The sequence below is a fragment of the Glycine soja genome, chromosome 5 (assembly GCF_004193775.1).
Source record: "Glycine soja cultivar W05 chromosome 5, ASM419377v2, whole genome shotgun sequence".
Classification (NCBI taxonomy): Eukaryota; Viridiplantae; Streptophyta; class Magnoliopsida; order Fabales; family Fabaceae; genus Glycine; species Glycine soja.
The window spans coordinates 28,510,436-28,518,333 of record NC_041006.1 but is presented as its reverse complement, the minus strand read 5'-3'; positions in this window follow the sequence as shown (position 1 = coordinate 28,518,333).

Here is a 7,898-nt window from a genome sequence, read left to right as displayed (position 1 = left end):
CTCCTTTTTTGGATAAATACGTTCCTCGCAATATAATTTGTTGACATATGGGTTGCTGAAATATGGAAAACTATTTTTTGTCCTTGAATGCATAAAAAATGTTGATAAATTAGTCTTGTTATTATTTTGGTATGTGAAGTTTAATATTTTTATTGACATGATTACTGAAAATTAAATTATTATGAAAAAAGAGTGACACATGAAGTGTTAATTTGAATGGATCAATTTTTCATTTTCAAAACACAAACTTATTTCCTCATTTTTTTTTTCTATATGCTCTTTCTTCCCTTCTCTTTTTCCTTTTCTTAGACCAGTGGGAACCACCATGTGGAGGGAATGTGCACTAAAGGCTTCTTCAATACATTCTTAATATCTTTGTCTTCCATGGTAAATCCATCATAGGTACATATTAAAAAAATAACCCTAAAGATATTATAACCCCATCCTTCGACATCAACATACATGGAGGGTACCTCCTAAAGGCAAAAAGACACATCTCATTGGACCAACCAAAGTTATGAAACCCAATCTGATCATTGATCCGGTCTAGGTAGTGGGTCACTGGTCTAACCGATGGGTCAGTAATTGGCCCGATATATATTAAAAAATTTAAAATTATATATGTATCTATTATATATAAATATATAACTAACATTATTTGATTAAGTATATTATATGCTAACAAAATCAATATAATTCCTAAAGAAATTGTTAGAAATTCAACATGACAGAAAAGTGACAAAACAGATCATGCAGAGAGCATTTCAATAATTACAACTTCAACCAACTTAATACTTTGTCAACCAAAGTCTTCAAACAATGTAGAGAAAATTTGAAAAATCAAAAAACTAAAAAGAAATGAAGAACCAAAACCTTAGTTGTTTCTTGCTTAATTTTCCCCAAATCGAATATAATGTCATAGCTTTACAATCACACAGCACACACATGTATCATTTACAACTTTCCAATAGCCAAAAAAAAATGAAACCAAGCCACCCTCTCAATTCCTTTCCTAGTAAATTTAAGAAGCACAATACACAAGAAATTATTTTCCACTTTAAATCAAATACTTGGTATGCAAGCAAGACTGTGGAAAAGGAAACAACACCTTGACCAAAAACAACACTTTATTCATAGATCTATTTAATTTTCATTGAAATCCATATTTTAAAAAAAATAAATTATATAGAACAAAGATCAAGCTTAAAATGCTCAACTTCCAAAACCATAGCAATGAGTATTCATTCCTCAAGCATATTGAAAAAATATCAATGCGCTTTTGCGATATGTTATGCATTCACAGAATCACGACATATATGAATCACATGCATATGCATAAAATATACAAAATCAAAGAATCGTGACCTAAGCAATGAAATGCAGCAAAATCCAGAATTACAAAAAGAAGAATGGGATAGGCACGATGGTTAATGCATGTAGTACGAGATGGAGCATGGTTGAAAGATGATAGATTTGAAAGAATAGGAAGAAGAGAAGCTAACCACAAGGAAAGAGAGAAGCGGCAAAAGAATCGGCCTCTAAGATGCAATAAAAAAAATCCTGAATGCAGTGGCACGACGATCTTCCCTAAATTCAATTTCCTAAAATTCCAAGTGCATAAGCAAAAAAAACTCACCAGAAATGGGACTCAGGTGTGACGGCAGCTGGCAAGTCGTAGACCTGGTGCAGTGGCGCAACGAGCTTCGTGCGATGAGCTTGTGGTGGATGGCGTGACAACTTGAGGTGCGGTGGCATGACAACGAGCATGAAGATGAAGAGAAGGGTCGAGTGTGAAGAAGAGAAGTGATTGAGACTAAGGTTTTTTTTTAGGGTTGATTCAAAACAATGTTGTTTTTGAGCTTTTTTTAACATGAAAAGCCTAGTATGGGTTTTAAAAACCAGTTGGGTCGTTGGGTTTACTAAAAAATGGTCAGGTTTGATCAGGTCATCTCGGGCCAAATGCATGGCCGGTCCAATAGCCAAATTGGCCTGATTATGCCACCAAGTCCCGATTGGACTGACCCGATCGGTCGAGTGTGAACCAGGTTTTTCAACTATAGGACCAACCCCACCTCTCATAAACCTCAAACCTCTTCTCCTAAGTCGTCGAATACAATGACACTATTGTCCTATTCCTTATCCCTATCATCGAATACAATGACACTTTTTTTCCAGCACCCTCGTCGCGCGAGCCCATGGTGGTGAAGCTCATGGACTCCGCCTCCCTGTAAGGCGAGCTTGAGTTCTAGGGAAAGCATAAGTTCTAGAGCGAGCTCTCTTCGCATCTCGACTTCATGAGCACATACGACAATGAGGTTCCTCTACACATGCTCTTCCGAACTTGCTTTGATCCCTATTCTTTTAGAGCACTGGACCAAGTCGTAGGCGGGATCTTGAGGCTGAGGGCATTGTCGGTGTAGAATTACAACATGTTGCTTCTAGCGCCAAAGCCTTCGTCGGATTTTGGGTTCGTCAATGCTTGCATGGTTCCAGAGCTGAGTTTTTTTCCATAGATCTGAGTTTCTTTTAGATCTGAGATTGGTGAGAAAATGTGTGTTGAGTATGGATCTATGACTCCAACAGTGGTGGAGCTCTGGTGCGGCAATTTACAAAGTGCCACTATTGCAACATATAAGAGTTTTGTTTTTTTAGATTTTTATGTTGATTTGAAACATATTTGATTTTATGTTTTTATGTTGATTTGCAATAGATCTAGGTTTTCCGATTCTCCTTGATCCTGGATTTGTAATTTGTAACTCTAGAACTAAGCGATGTGTTTTATGTTTTATGTTTTTGGGCATTTCATGTTTGTATTTGTTTGTTTTTGTTTATGCTTTTATTGTTGGTGAAGAAAGAAGAGAGAGAGAAAAAGAGAAAGAGAGAGAGAGAGGTGGTGGTGGTGGACCTGGTGGCAATGCAAGAGAGGGAGAAAATAATGGCGTTGAAAGGGGACAAACATCAAAGAGAGTGGAGGTGGCAAGGAAGAAAAAAAATAATGAAATGTTGTCATCAGAAATGTCTCCAACAACAATGGACAGTGGTGTCCATGATGGTGTTCTATTTGAAGAAGATGGTGGGGTGAGTTGAAGAAGACGATAAAATCAACCTAATGTGCTAAATTTTAGGAATTTTACTTGAATATGATTTGTGGCTTGAAAATGACAAATTAGCCCATCGAAAATTTGATGAAGAATTATTCTTATTAAGTCAACATCCCATGTGACACTCTTTTCTTATTACAATTTAGTCCTCAGTAGCCACATCAACAAAGATGTTAGACTTCACATACCAAAGTAACGGTAGGACTAATATGTCGATATTTTTACACATTTAGGAATAAAAAATTAATTTTTCATCTTTCAAGGACTCATGTTAGTGAATTATACTTTAGAGATGAATTTGGGTATTTACCCTCCTTTTTTTCATTGACACTAATCACACCACCTCCTCAATTTTCTAGTTAGATGAAGATTAATTTCTTTTTTAATTTTTAAAAAACAAGTTATTGAGTTTTTTTATTATTTTATCTTATTATAAAATTAAGATATATATTTTTTATCTATTATATTTGGAATCGGAGATAAGTACTAAGAGTTTACCATAGCTTTCTACCATGTTCAATAAACTGAGATAGATATAGTTGGTAAATTAAGGATGTATTGGATACAACATTTTTTTTCGCTTAAAAATAGTCTCTACCATAACTCTCTACCATGTTCAATCACCTTTGCTAAAAATAACAAGTTTTATTTCTTTAGCTAAAAAAATAATTAAGAAAGAATAAGGAAATATCACTTGTAAAGAGAAGAGAATAACGAGAAAGCAAGGACATGGTGAGAAACATGGATAGAAGAAAGAAGAGGAGAGTGACAAGAGAGTGGCTAGAAAACAAGAAGATGACGAAGAGTAGAAAGAAGATAGAAAATATGAGTAGAACAAATACTACTCTATTAAATTTCAATTTTATTCTTGTATTGTGTTATGATATGTATTGCCACTTTAAATATATTTTAAAATAAAGATATTTAATTTTTTAAAATATATTATTAAAAACAAAAATTTATTTAAACTTATACATATAAGTCTAACTCAGTTGGATTTTCACGTTACTTTCATAGTATTTACTAGGGAAAAACACACATTAACTATCTTTCGATGTTTTTTTTAAATAAAAAAAAAGATATTAAAAGTTAGTAATTGATTTGAAAAGATAATTATTGTTAAATAAAACTAGTTTCTTTTACCCGCACGGATTAAAAATAGAATTTGAGTGTTTTTATTTAAATTTTAATTAATTATTTAATTATAAGACCGAGCTTAGACATATGCTAAAAACTATAACAATTTTTACTTGTTTTTATCACTATGATTTAATGTTTAAATTTATATGCTTGAAAGCAAAACTTCATGAGCACACCTAAAATTTTGCCACATTTTTTAGGATTTTTCTATCCATGGATATAATATAATACTTTCTTGACTTCAAAAAACTTAGGATTATAAGAAAAGAATGATCACCCAAATCAATCAATTAGCTCTAATATGGTTAGTGTGCAATGCATGAATATAAATGGGGATTAGTGTGATATAAATAGAATCTAGAATAATTTAAAAAATATAATTTTTATACTATCAAATTAAAAAAAAATATTTGATATAAAAATAAATTTAAACATCATTATATAAAAGTTGTATACATTAAAATAAATATAAATATCTAAGAGTCTATTGGCATAAAAAAAATCAATGATTATAAAAGAAGATTACCTAAATGAATTTTCTCTAGTATAAATACTTGTAAATTAAATAAATATAAATATGGATTAACGTAGCATAAATAGAATATATAATAGTTTAAACATTATAAGTTTTATCCTTTCAAATTTTAAAATGAATGATATTTTCATATAAAATAAAATTAAACATCATTAATATAAAATTTATATACATTAAATTTAAATATAAATATTTAAGAGTCTCTTAACATAGAAAAATGATAATCATAAAAAAAATAATCATCTCAATAAATTTGCTCTAGTATGATTACCCGTGCACGAATATAAATATGGATTAGTGAAACATAAATGGAATATATAATTGTTTAAAATGTAGAGTTTTTTTATACTTTCAAATTTTAAAAAATAAAGAATGTTTTGATATAAAAACAAATTTAAACATCATCAATATAAAAGTTGTATGGACTAAAATTAAATATAAATATTTAAGAGTCTCTTGATATAAAAAAAATTCATGATTATAAAAAAATCACCCAAATGAATTTTCTCTTGTATGAATACCCGTACAAAAAATAAATATAAATATTTGTTAACACAACATAAATAGAATATATAATAGTTTAAAATATATTTTTATATATTCAAATTAAAAAAGTGAAGGATATTTTGATATAAAAGAAATGTAAACATCATTAATATAAAAGTTATATGCATTAAATTTAAATATAAATATCCAAGAGTTTCTAAACATAAAAAATCGATGATTATAAATTAAAAATTAATCATCCCAAAGGATTTACTCTAGTATGATTACTTGTGTAAAAGATAGATATAAATACAGATTAGTGCAACATAAATAGATTATATAATTGTTTAAAATATATATTTTTGGTTAAATTATTCATTTGGTTCTTATAGTTTCATAATTCTTATATTTTTAGTCATTATAGTTTAAAAATGATTTTTTAGTCCTTATAATTTACATTTTAATTCTCTTATAGTCCTAGTAGTTTAAAAGTGTTCTTTTTAGTCCTTATAGTTTGTATTTTAATTCTCTTTTAGTCCTTATAGTTTGAAAGTGATATTTTTAGTCCATATAATTTGTAGTTTAATTACCTTTTAGTCCTTATTAGAAAAAATATATATAAAAATAATTAGCTACAAATTAGTTATAAATTATCAATTATTTTTTATTACAAATTATCTTACGATAAATTAGTTATGAATTATTTGCTAATATTTTTGTAGTTAATTGTAATTGATAATATTACTCATATTTTGATGGTAATGACTAAAAAAGAATTAAAATATAAAGTATAAAGACTAAAAAGACCACTTTCAAATGATAGGGAATAAAAGAAAATTAAAATACAAATTATAAGACTAAAAAAATCACTTTCAAAACTATAAGGACTAAAAGAGAATTAAAATATAAACTATAGGAACTCAAAAAATCACTTTCAAACTATAAGCACCAAAAAGGTAAAAAATAGTGAAACTATAAGGACCAAATGAGTAATTTAACCTATAATTTTTTATACTTTCAAATTTAAAAAATGAAGTATGTTTTGATATAAAAAGAAATGTAAATATCATTTATATAAAAGTAGTATACATTAAATTTAAATATCTTAGAGTCTCTTGACATAAAAAAAACAAATGATTATAAAAAAAGTAATAATCTCAACGGATTTGTTAAAGTATAATTACTCATCTGATACATAAATACAAATATGAGTCATCATAACATAAATACATTATATAATGTTTAAAAAAATATTTTTTATACTTTCAAATTAAATAAATCGAAGGATGTTTTTGTATAAAAAATACAAACATTACTCATATAAAAGTGTACATGTTAAACTTAAATATAAATATCTAGTGCATGTTCTTGTGATATGCACGGAACAAACTAAGGAGAGTAATATTTTTATTATATTAAAAAAATAAAACTTTAAAAGAATAAAAAGAAATGAATATATTTTAATAAAAATAATATGACATGAAGACATAAATCTTTAGTTTGTCATAGTCAAAAACATATTAAAGAGAATACCCTTAAAAAATCATGTTCAAGAGAATAATACTCTTATGTGTTGTCATTGCCAAAAAAAAAAAAGAGTTATTACAAATTTTTTATGTTGATTTTTCAAAGGATTTCTAATATTAGAGAGAGTCAATAATAATCTTTAATAAATTCTTAATTTAACTTATTTTTTGAAAAAAAAAAACAGTAATCAACTTATATGCTATAAAATCAGTTAAAATAGTCGTTCGATTTTTTTTATAACCATTTTTAATTTTAAATCAAAGTAAATAATTAACTGTAATTATAAAAACAAAGCAGCAAAATATATATATATATATATATATATATATATATATATATATATATATATATATAAAGTTAATTATTGTTCTTTTTGCTTGATAACTTGTTTATATAAATATGACACACCTATTAAGAAAATGTTTATATAATTTCATATCTCAAGAAGCTAAATTACGTTTTATTTTGTCAATCATAATAATTGACTTTTCATATTTTACACTTGATAACTTGTTTCTTTTGGTTTCATTATGTTACACTTTACTTTATCATTAATATATCTCATAACTTACTCAATTTATTTTTCATAATTTTCATCATTAATATGTAATTCACTTGCACAAAAATTGAAATTTAATTCCTTTAAATATATTGACGAAGTTAGATTTTTTTTAATTTATATAGAAAAAAATGAATTAAATTCCTTTTTGTAAGTTTTTCAACCATTTGAAAATTTATAAATGAATTTGTAAACTATATTCTTTAATTGGATCTGTAAATTAAAAAGTAGGTCATTAAGGTTAGTTCATATGTATGGTAATATGATAATTCAATATGATTAATTTTGTACATTACACAATGTCGTATTGCAATAATATAAAAAACTCTGATTATTATATACACTTAAAAAAAATATGTTAAAAACATTATGCAAGTGTAAACATACATAAATTGACAAAAGTTAAAAAAAATATACTATTTACCTACCGTTATAATCACTTTGTAATCATAAAAATCATCCTACAGTGTAAGATCAAACAATAATTATATTTTAGGCTGATTCTTAATTTCCTTGCAATTTATGAAAACAAATGACGATTTTGTTTGTA